Below are 12388 nucleotides of genomic sequence, written 5' to 3' on the forward strand. Positions count from 1 at the left end.
TACTGACCATGGTATTACTGTGCTCAATTGGCCTGCCAACTCTCCTGACCTGAACCTCATAGAGAATCTGTGGGATATTGGGAAGAGAAAGTTGAGAGACACAAGACCCAACACTCTGGATGAGCTTAAGGCTGCTACCGAAGCATCCTGGGCCTCCATAACACCTCAGCAGTGCCACAGGCTGATTGCCTCTATGCCACGCCGCATTGAAGCAGTCATTTCTGCAAAAAGATTCCCGACCAAGTATTGAGTGCATAACTGAACATAATTATTTGAAGAAAGTCGATAGTATATCCTACACCTTTTCCCAGGCAAAGACACCACATGTGGGGCACACTCCCCTTCGGGGTACTCACTCACCAGAAGATAAGATATTATATGCAGTGAAAGGTATCTTTCTCACTGGATCCTCCGTTCACAGGCTGGTATCAAATAAGGGAAGCGCTCCACATAAAACACAAAAGGGTACCAGACATAGTGTAATCCCGTTTATTTTTAAAAAGAAAGCAATCCCTTCACAATAAAAGATCCCCGCTCTGAATGCACGTACCACAAGTAGATGAAAAACAGGCGTGATATGGGTAAGTGGTGGTGTCATCCGATTGGTGTCCAATTCCCCAGAGAGAAGAATTCAAACCAGAACGCTGGACTCCTTACACGAATAGCCGCCAATGGAGCGCAGACTTTCTTTTTAAAAATAAACGGGATTACACTATGTCTGGTACCCTTTTGTGTTTTATGTGGAGCGCTTCCCTTATTTGATACCAGCCTGTGAACGGAGGACCCAGTGAGAAAGATACCTTTCACTGCATATAATATCTTATCTTCTGGTGAGTGAGTACCCCGAAGGGGAGTGTGCCCCACGTGTGGTGTCTTTGCCTGGGAAAAGGTGTAGGATATACTATCGACTTTCTTCACTCCTATGATCTCTAAATCCGTCATCAAATGAATGCTATATATGAAATTGGACATTTATAACCAATAACCAAGCGCTGTTTATCATGTTGGACTTTTCTGTTCTTTTTTTGATTTTTTTAAAAATTTTAAAAATGTTTTGATACATGCGTCTTTTGACAGTGTGTTTTAAATAGCTGCTCTCTCACTTTTACCTACTTTACTCTTTGGTTTAGAATTTGGTAGCTTATTTATGGTTCTTATTGTTTAAATTGTGATAAGCTTTGCTGTCCCATATTATCAATTTTATTGATTGATTCACTAATCAACATATTGGGAATTACCTCTCATCAAGGCGCTGAGCTGTGCCACTAGGCCTAGTGCTGCACTCATTTTCTTTCCATAATTATTTGAAGGTTGACTTTTTTTTTAATTAAAAACACTTTTCTTTTATTGGTCGGATGAAATATGCTAATTTTTTGAGATAGGAATTTTGGGTTTTCATGAGCTGTATGCCAAAATCATCAATATTAAAACAATAAAAGGCTTGAACTACTTCAGTTGTGTGTAATGAATCTAAAATATATGAAAGTCTAAGGCCGAGTACTCACGATCAAACATGTCCGATGAAACCGGTCTGCGGACCGTTTTCATCGGACATGTCTGCCCGGGGACTTCTGTTCGATGGCCGTACACACCATCGAACAGAGGTCTGCGCGTAAACAATACGCGGGGCGTGTCCGCGGTGTCGCCGCGTCGATGACGCGGTGTCGCCGCGACAATGACGCGGCCTGCCTTTAAAAGGCTTCCACGCATGCGTCGAAGTCATTCGACGCATGCGAGGGATGGCGGGCAGCAGGACATGTACGGTAGGTCTGTACAGACGACCGTACATGTCCGGGCGGACAGGTTTCCAGCGGACTGTTTTAAAGCAAGTCCAGGAACCAGTTGTCCGCTGGAAACCTGTCCGATCCGCCCGAAAATGGTCCGCTCGGGCCTACACACGGCCAAACATGTCTGCTGAAACTGGTCCGCGGACCAGTTTCAGCAGACATGTTTGGTCGTGAGTACAGGGCCTAATGTTTATCAGTACATTACAGAAAATAATGAACTTTATCACAATATGCTAATTTTTTGAGAAGGACCTGTATATTGCCGGGACCCGACATTACAGCCGCAAGTAGTTTTAAATGACTTTTATTCCGTTAGAAATTTTATTTTGTGCAGAGACTGTTCTAAACACGGGAAAAACGCACCACTTTGCAGGCATACTTTAGACACCCCCCAGGTATGATATTTAAAGGAATATTTCACTGTTATTGTTTCACTTTAAAGCATTATTAAAATCACTGCTCCCGGAAAAATGGCAGTTTTTAAAACTTTTTTTTGCACTGATACATGTCCCCTGGGGCAGGACCCGGGTCCCCAAACACTTTTTATGACAACAATTTGCATATTAGCCTTTAAAATTTGCACTTTTGATTTTTCACGTTCGGGTCCTATAGACTTTAACGGTCCGTTTGCATGTTCTGTCGTTAACCGAACCGGGGGGGTGTTTGGCTCATTCCTATTCGCCAACCACAGATAATTGCTCCCTTTGTGATTACCTACAAACACTGGAGGAAAGCTATAGACAGTTAGACCTGGCTCACACCTATGCAGGTTGAAGTTTGCATATTCCATCCAGGTGCATTTCGAGTTTCAATACATGTTTTTGATTCCATTGAATCTATAGAACTAAAAACCAGAAAAAAGTCCCTGGCACTTTCCAAAAAATGCACAGATGTGAAGTACATCCATAGGAAACTACGTTAAATGGAATGTAGTGTGTTTCTGCAAAACTGAAAACACACTCAAAAATGCATAGATGTGAACCTGTCAGCCTGTCATTGCATTGTACAGGTTTCCGAGCCATGGATGTCAGCACACACCTGGTCTCCTGACCACAGTTTTTCATAAGATACTTGCCATACCAAAGACAACTTGGCTGAGTAAATTAGATAATTTTTTTATTCATACATGTTTCATATTTCCCATTCTTTCATACTGAATGCCAAAAATAAGTTCACTGGACAAAGTTATCTATAGGACGCAGTGGCGGAACTACCGCCATAGCGACCCACGCGGCCGCTATGGGGCCCGCAGCCGAGGGGGGCCCGGCAGGGCCAGATTCCCGACAAGCCGCAGGGGCGGACTGACCATTCGGTCCGTCGGTCACTGCCCGAGTCGGCTCTGACTGCAGTCCCGACTCCCGACAGAGTCTCTCTCTCACATCGGTATAATCAGCGGCGGTGAGAGAGAGACTCTGTCATTAGGCCGCGCTGGAGGGAGGAGGTGGGTGGAGCTGCGCCGCTGGTTGCCAACGCCTGTGCCGCTTGGCGTGTAGCAACCAGTGACGTCAGTCACGTCGGAGGCTGGAGCCTGGAGCCACTGCTGATGAGGAGGAGAGCCCCAGCAGAGCAGCTGCAGAGCCTTCTTCATTCTCCGCCCCGAGTGTGAGTGTTGACTCCACCCACCTCCTGCCTCCATCTTCTACACTGTCCACAGCATGGCCTGAAGACAGGAAGAAGCAGTGACTGTGTGTCACTGTCATCATACTGCCAGCTGCACTGCAGACAGTGATCTCCATTACTCCTGCATGGGAGCCCCCTCCCCCCCACCAGAGCACTCCAAAAAAAAGTGAGTAAAAGAATTATTGATTGTGTAAAATTGCGAAATATTGTGTGCCATACTGCCATTATTTATGAAAAACAAATGCTGCCTTTTTAGTTTTGTTCAATCTAAACCCCTTCACCTCCGGGAAGTTTTACCCCCGTGAACAGGCCATTTTTTGCGATACTGCGATGCGTTACTGTAACTGACTGACAATTGCGTGGCCGTGCAACGCTGTACCCAAGTAAAATGTATGTCCTTTTTTTCCACTAATAGCACTTTACGTGATATTTTATTTTTTGCAATATAAACAAACTGATATTTTTTTTTACTTTTTTCTATAAAAAAAAACCGTCTTCCTCAATTTAGGCCAATATATATTTTGCTACATATTTTTGGTAAAAAAAATCCCAATAAATGATGTATATTGATTGGTTTGCACCAAACTTATTGCATCTACAAAATAGGGGATATATTTATGGTATTTTTATTTATATTTTACTAGTAATGGCGGCCATCAGTAATTTTTTAGTGGGACTACAACATGATGGCGGACAGATCGGACACCTAACTGACACTTTTTGGGGACCAGTTACACTAATACAGTGATCAGTGCTAAAAAATATGCACTGTCACTTTACTGAAACTGGCTGGGAAGAGTTAACATCAAGGGTGATCAAAGAGTTAACTGTGTCCCTAGGGTGTGCTTGCTAACTGGGTGGGGATGGACTCACTAGATGAACAGAGTGATCCGTGTTCCTGGTTAGCAGGAACACAAGATCACTCTGTTCATCTCTGACAGAACAGCGATCTGCTTGTTTACATCAGCAGACCGCTGTTCTATCTCTGTGGGGAGAGATTGCAGGTGGCCGGCGGACATCACGTCTGCTGGACCCACTGATTGGCTCCCCCTCTGGCCAATCAGCATGTGTGCCTTTGCTGGCTATTGCACAATATGGCGTACAGGTACACCTTATTTTCTGGCAGTGACCCTCCCGAGACTAGACTCTGGATCCACCCCTGCATCCACATTGACCTGCCTTGTGTGCAGCAGCAGGTCAGTGTGATAATGAAATCACTGCAGTTACTGTGTCTGTGCTGTTAAGGGCCATGCTGAGTGTTACTGCCTGGTTCCTTCCTTCTTGCCCTGTGCTGTGTGCCTATTTACCAGGTGGCAGGTCAGGGCAGGTGCTATTCACTAGTGCACACTGATATCTGGTACACTGAATGCCACTCAATGCACACAGTGTATAGATATCAGTGTTATATAGGGAATAGCACTTGGAGCAATTTGCCATGCGATTTGACATGTCAAATCACATGGTGGCAATGGCACTACCTGAATCAGTGCGATGCCCCATTTGTGGCACCGCACCGATTCCCAAAAGTAGTTTCTGTACAACTTTTAGTGACTTCTGGGTGCAATTTCCATAGACATGTGTGCAGCGACCCCCACAGATGTCTCTGAAATCGCCCGCCAAACTTGCACTGACTATATATATATATATATATATATATATATATAGGAAATGTATACACTGAGTGCTTTTCCCCAAGTCCCCTTTCACACTGGGAAGTTTTTCATGCGCTTTTGGGATAAAAATAGCGCCTGTAAAACGTCTCCCCTGTAGTTTAAATGTCAAAGCCCGAGTACTTTCACACTGAGGCGATGCGCTGGCAGGACGTTAAAAAATTTCCTGCAAGCAGCATCTTTGGAGTGGTGCCCATTGAAATGTAGCGGCACTTTGCGGGTTGTTTTATCACTTTTTCAGACACTAGCGGGGGTTAAAAGCTTCCCACTATCGGCCGAATTCCTCCACAAAAATTACGGTAAAGCGCCTTACATTGGTGATCGGTGAGAAGAATGTCCCTTACATTGGTGATCAGTGGGAAGAATGTTCCTTACATTGGTGATCAGTGGGAAGAATGCTCCTTACATTGGTGATCAGTGAGAAGAATGTCCCTTACATTGGTGATCAGTGAGAAGAATGTCCCTTACATTGGTGATCAGTGAGAAGAATGTTCCTTACATTGGTGATCAGTGGGAAGAATGTTCCTTACATTGGTGATCAGTGAGAAGAATGTCCCTTACATTGGTGATCAGTGAGAAGAATGTTCCTTACATTGGTGATCAGTGGGAAGAATGTTCCTTACATTGGTGATCAGTGAGAAGAATGCTCCTTACATTGGTGATCAGTGGGAAGAATGTTCCTTACATTGGTGATCAGTGAGAAGAATGTTCCTTACATTGGTGATCAGTGAGAAGAATGTTCCTTACATTGGTGATCAGTGAGAAGAATGCTCCTTACATTGGTGATCAGTGAGAAGAATGTTCCTTACATTGGTGATCAGTGAGAAGAATGTTCCTTACATTGGTGATCAGTGAGAAGAATGTTCCTTACATTGGTGATCAGTGAGAAGAATGCTCCTTACATTGGTGATCAGTGAGAAGATTGTCTCTTACATTGGTGATCAGTGAGAAGAATGTTCCTTACATTGGTGATCAGTGGGAAGAATGTTCCTTAGATTGGTGATCAGTGGGAAGAATGTTCCTTACATTGGTGATCAGTGAGAAGAATGCTCCTTACATTGGTGATCAGTGAGAAGAATGTTCCTTACATTGGTGATCAGTGAGAAGAATGTTCCTTACATTGGTGATCAGTGGGAAGAATGTTCCTTACATTGGTGATCAGTGAGAAGAATGTTCCTTACATTGGTGATCAGTGAGAAGAATGTTCCTTACATTGGTGATCAGTGGGAAGAATGTTCCTTACATTGGTGATCAGTGAGAAGAATGTCCCTTACATTGGTGATCAGTGGGAAGAATGTTTATTACATTGGTGATCAGTGGGAAGAATGCTCCTTACATTGGTGATCAGTGGGAAGAATGTTCCTTACATTGGTGATCAGTGAGAAGAATGTTCCTTACATTGGTGATCAGTGAGAAGAATGTTCCTTACATTGGTGATCAGTGGGAAGAATGTTCCTTACATTGGTGATCAGTGAGAAGATTGTCTCTTACATTGGTGATCAGTGAGAAGAATGTTCCTTACATTGGTGGTCAGAGGGAAGAATGTCCCTTACATTGGTGATCAGTGAGAAGAATGTTCCTTACATTGGTGATCAGTGAGAAGATTGTCTCTTACATTGGTGATCAGTGGGAAGAATGTTCCTTACATTGGTGATCAGTGGGAAGAATGTTCCTTACATTGGTGATCAGTGAGAAGATTGTCTCTTACATTGGTGATCAGTGAGAAGAATGTCCCTTACATTGGTGATCAGTGAGAAGAATGTCCCTTACATTGGTGATCAGTGGGAAGAATGTTCCTTACATTGGTGATCAGTGAGAAGAATGTCCCTTACATTGGTGATCAGTGGGAAGAATGCTCCTTACATTGGTGATCAGTGGGAAGAATGTTCCTTACATTGGTGATCAGTGGGAAGAATGTCCCTTACATTGGTGATCAGTGGGAAGAATGTTCCTTACATTGGTGATCAGTGAGAAGAATGTCCCTTACATTGGTGATCAGTGGGAAGAATGTTCCTTACATTGGTGATCAGTGAGAAGAATGTTCCTTACATTGGTGATCAGTGGGAAGAATGTTCCTTACATTGGTGATCAGTGAGAAGAATGTTCCTTACATTGGTGATCAGTGGGAAGAATGTCCCTTACATTGGTGATCAGTGGGAAGAATGTCCCTTACATTGGTGATCAGTGAGAAGAATGTCCCTTACATTGGTGATCAGTGAGAAGAATGTCCCTTACATTGGTGATCAGTGAGAAGAATGTCCCTTACATTGGTGATCAGTGGGAAGAATGAAGATTTTAATGCCAAGTTAAAGTGCATAGATTAGAATGTAAGACCTAATTTATTACTTCCCTTACAAGGTTGTCATCTTGTTAATCTTCCTCTTAAACCGCCTTGTTTGCCTTGTTTGCACTTTACAAATCGTGAGTATATGACGCCATTCACACCTTGGCGTTTTGTCGCCTGTAGCGCGACGCGCACAAACGCCAGAGGGACCAAAATACATGTAAGGCTATGGGCATGGTTCACATCTGAACGCCGATGCGCCTAACGCGCATCGCATGTAGTCAATAAAAGTTCCGGACCCTTTTTTGTCGCGAATATCGCGCGATATGCGCGTATTTGAGCGTTTCCATTTCCCATAGAAAGTAATGGAAACGCTCGATTCAAGCGACTTGCGCGACAACGGGCGTTTGCTACGGGCGTTTCGTCAATAGAACTTGTCGCCCATGCAGAAAATTAAAAAAATCTACCAACATAGCAACAAGTGATGAAAAGATGATAGTTTTTCCTATTGGCTAAAAAAAAAACGTCAAAGTACAAAAACGTCGGACAACGCTGTATGCAAACGCGCATATTAGCATGAATACGCGCGACAAAACGCCGGGAAAAAAACGCCGGAAAACGCCGCTATTGCCTACGCCTAGGTGTGAATGCAGCCTAAAAGAGTAAAAGTAGTGCACACAATACTTTGAATTTTGCATTTTATTTATTATATGGTTATTTACATTTTTGTTTTGCTGTTCAAAATTAATATAAGCTGTTGCTTGGGTACTGTGCCACATGAGTGTAGTAATGTGTTGTTCAATGGCATTAGTTCATTTTTTTTTTGGAGGGGGGGGGCCCCATACAACATTTTGCTATGGGGCCCTGTGATTTCTAGTTACGCCCCTGATTATTAGGACGTGATCCATATTTTCAGTGACGGAAAATTGAGGTCCCTTTCTGAGCTTCGGGAGACCTTTAGACTCCCTGCTTTTATGCACTTTTACTACTTGCAAATCCGACATGCGGTCAATGCTCAGAAGCCTGCGGATCAATGGTCCTTGGATTCAACATCAGTTTTCAATTACCTGTTTGAGGTTACCACATACGAGGGCTTTATATCTTGCCGTTATGCCATGCTGCTTAATCTCTTCCTACGGGAAGCCCCTCTGAAGGCAGTGCCCAGTGGGAACAAGATGTGGGAGCGTTTGAAGATGAGCAGTGGGAGGAAGCCTTACAGGCGGTTCCCCAGTGCTTTTTGAATGTGGCACAGAGACTATCACAGCTCTATATAATCCTCAGGGTACACTAACAGGGCCGGATTCCAGACAAGGCCAACAAGGCCAGACCTTGGGGCGGCAGTGGGTGCAGGGGCGGGACTGCGGCTGAGAGGAGAGGACACTTTCACTTTCCTTTCCGGAGTTCCCCCCTGTCATATCACGGATGGTGAGAGGAGATGAGATGGCATTCAATGTAATTTTCGGCAGCAGCAACCCCCCCCCCCCCTGGTTCTCAATGTCATTTTGTCAGACCCCCCAATGTTCAATGTCACCCTCCCTGCTTCTTAATTTTCGGCAGCAGCAACCCCCCACCTCTCAATGTCATATTCGGCAGCAAATCCCCCCCCCCCCTTCGTGTGTTGCCGAAATAGTCCCCCGCCGGACAATGTCTCACCTGTACTGCGCAGGCGGGGGCGGCATTGAAGGACCCGGCCTTGGGGTGGCAAAGGGAGTAAATCCGGGCCTGACTACACACTGGCTAGATTGGCCCACATGGGGGTGAGACCTGACTCCACCTGTACTAGTTGCAGTAGAGAACATGGTAATCTCATACATCTTTTATGGAGGTGCCCAAAACTGCACATATATTAGAAGAAGGTTACTGATACTCTGAAAAGAGTCTTCCAGGTCCAGATACCACTAGATCCTAAACATTGCTTACTAGGGATACTAGATTGCCTCCCTGTAGAGGATATCCCTAAACAGGCTATTGCTAGAGCTTTATTTCAAGCCCGCAAAATTATTCTGAGAAACTGGAAATCAACCGAACCTCCCACATTGCAAGAATGGATTACTCAAATGGGAGAAATCCTCAGTCTAGAAAGGCTTATATATCAACAAAGGGCTCCACAAGCCAAATTTGACAAATTATGGGCCCCCTGGTTAGATTTTCCTGGTCTGGCTCCAGTAGATTTAGTTTATTAGGCAGATTCAGAGCGAGTTACGCCGGCGTATCAGTAGATACGCCGTCGTAACTCTGAATCTGCGCCGTCGTAAATTTAAGCGTATTCTGGAAACCAGATACGCTTAAATCAGGCTAAGATACGAGCAGCGTAAGTCTCCTATGCCGTCGTATCTTAAAGTGTAATTTTTAGGCTGGCCGCTAGGTGGCGATTCCGTTGAGTTCAGCGTAGAATATGTAAATGACTAGATACGCCGATTCACGAACGTACGTGCGCCCGTCGCAGTAAAGATACGCCGTTTCCGTAAGAGATAAGCCGCATAAAGATAAAGCTGCCACTAGGAGGCGTAGTCAATGTTAAGTATGGCCGTCGTTCCCGCGTTGAAATTTGAAAATTTTACGTCGTTTGCGCAAGTCGTCCGTGAATGGGGCTGGACGTAATTTACGTTCACGTCGAAACCAATACGTCCTTGCGGCGTACTTTGGAGCAATGCACACTGGGATATGTACACGGACGGCGCATGCGCCTTTCGTAAAAAACTTCAATCACGTCAGGTCAGGAGTAATTAACATAAAACACGCCCCCCCATCCTCATTTGAATTAGGCGCGCTTACGCCGGCTGCATGTACACTACGCCGCCTTAAGTTAGGAGGCAAGTACTTTGTGAATACAGTACTTGCCTCTCTGACTTACGGTGGCGTAGCGTAAATACGATACGCTACGCCCCCGGAAAGATGCGCCGCCGTACCTGAATCTAGGTATATGATCGTAAAATTTTAACATTAGAAAAGGATACATGAGTCTAGACAAGTATATGCTTCACATTCAGTGCTTGTATAGATCTACCTGAAAAGCCTGAATGCTGTATAATGATTTGACTATGGAGATAACAAAGGGTGATAAATAACGGTAAAGTGGTACAAAAGTACTTTATTAAATGACTTCCTTGTATGTTATACCCCGACGATTAGTCTAATGGCTATGCTCTGGAAAATGTATGCGTTATTTCCTATGTTTAATAAAACGTTCTTTGTTTGATTCCTGATAGTATGCACTCTGTGGAAAGGTGAATGACTCGAGGTGAAAATGATACCTGGTTTTCTTCCTATCTCCTCCCCATTTCATGTGACTCAGGTAAACCTCAGACCAATGGGAATCCTGTCTCTGTGGCTTCCATTCACTATCACGGGCTGGCAGTATCTGACTTTTACAGTATCCTAGCTTCTGTAAACCCTATTCATTCAACTCCTTTCACATGCTCTCCTCATTCACTGGCAGAACAAAGATAAACAGAGCACGGTGCCAAAGCTGACAATGAAACGGAAGTGAACAGTGAAGAAGGCAAAGTGGATATGAGAATAATAAAGTCCCAACATTGCACAGCCTACTATGCCAACAGGGAAACCTGCACCGATCATTTATCCAGAGATTAAAATAAATGCCAGGAATGTCTTTGTACTTTCTCTTACAAAGAACCTGTGCTTTGCCACATAGGGCAAGGTAACAGCTTCATAAATTTTTTCTGTCCCCACTGCATATGCCATACATTGCACAGAATTTCGGCTAATTCATGCCGATTTGGTCAAAATCAAGCTGTGGGTGGCCTTGTTGGCACCACCTGGCTCGACTTTTCTGTTCAAACATTAGGCTTCCAAAGTAAAGTACTAGTACAACAGTACCATTCATAGTAAGAATCATATTATAATGTTAGTGAATTAGGAGGTATAATAAGACAAAACATAACCGCTTGCAGACTGCCGCCAGTATATATACGTCAGCAGAATGGCACGGCTGCGCAAAGCAACGTACAGGTACGTTACTTTGAATTTGACGCTGTGGACTCGATGTCCGCCAGTGTCCCGCGATCGTGTCACAGAGCTGCAGAACAGGGAGATGCCTATATAAACAAGGCATTTCCCTGTTCTGCCTAGTGGCAGGACACTGATATACTGCTCCCTGTGATCGGGAGCAGCGATCACTGTCATGTCACTGGTAGCCCAGCCCCCTCACAGTTAGAATCACCCCTTAGGACACACTTAACCACTTCCTCGCCCCCTAGTGGTTAACCCCTTCCCTGCCAGTGTCATTTACACAGTAATCAGTGCATTTTTATAGCACTGTTCGCTGTATAAATGACACTGGTCCCAAAATAGCGTCAAAAGTGTCCGATGTGTCCTTATGCCCCAGTTGATGTACCATTGTACGAAACATGTCGGGTACATAGCCTGCTGAGCTTTATACACCACGCTTTTTGGATTTTGTGATCACCTATGCATGCACCTTACATGATGCTTGTGCATTTTTATACTTGAGGTTTTTATTTTTTTATTTAATCTCTGGATTCATCTGCACTGTTGATGCCTTTTTTTTTTTCATGGTTTATACTGGCTTTTAGATACTAAGGGCCAGATTCACGTAGAAGTGCGGCGGCGTAATGTATTGTAGATACGTTACACCGCCGCAAGTTTTCATCGCAAGTGCCCGATTCACAAAGCACTTGCAATGAAAACCTACGCTGGCGGCCTCCGGCATAAGCCCGCGTAATTTAAAGGGGCGTGTGCCATTTAAATTAGGCGCGCTTCCGCGCCGGACCTACTGCGCATGCTCCGTTTTGAAATTCCCGCCGTGCTTTGCGCGAACTGACGTCATTTTTTCGAACGGCGACGTGCATAGCGTACTTCCATATTCCCGGACGTCTTACGCAAACGACGTGAATTTTTACATTTCGACGCGGGAACGACGGCCATACTTTATACAGCACATACGTGTGCTGTGTAAAGTTAGGGCACCCAAAACGACGACTAAATTTGCAACGGGAAACTAGACTAGCAGCGACGTAGCGAACGCGAAAAACCGTTGTGGATCG

This window comes from Rana temporaria, chromosome 10, assembly GCF_905171775.1.
Source record: "Rana temporaria chromosome 10, aRanTem1.1, whole genome shotgun sequence".
NCBI classification, from domain to species: domain Eukaryota; kingdom Metazoa; phylum Chordata; class Amphibia; order Anura; family Ranidae; genus Rana; species Rana temporaria.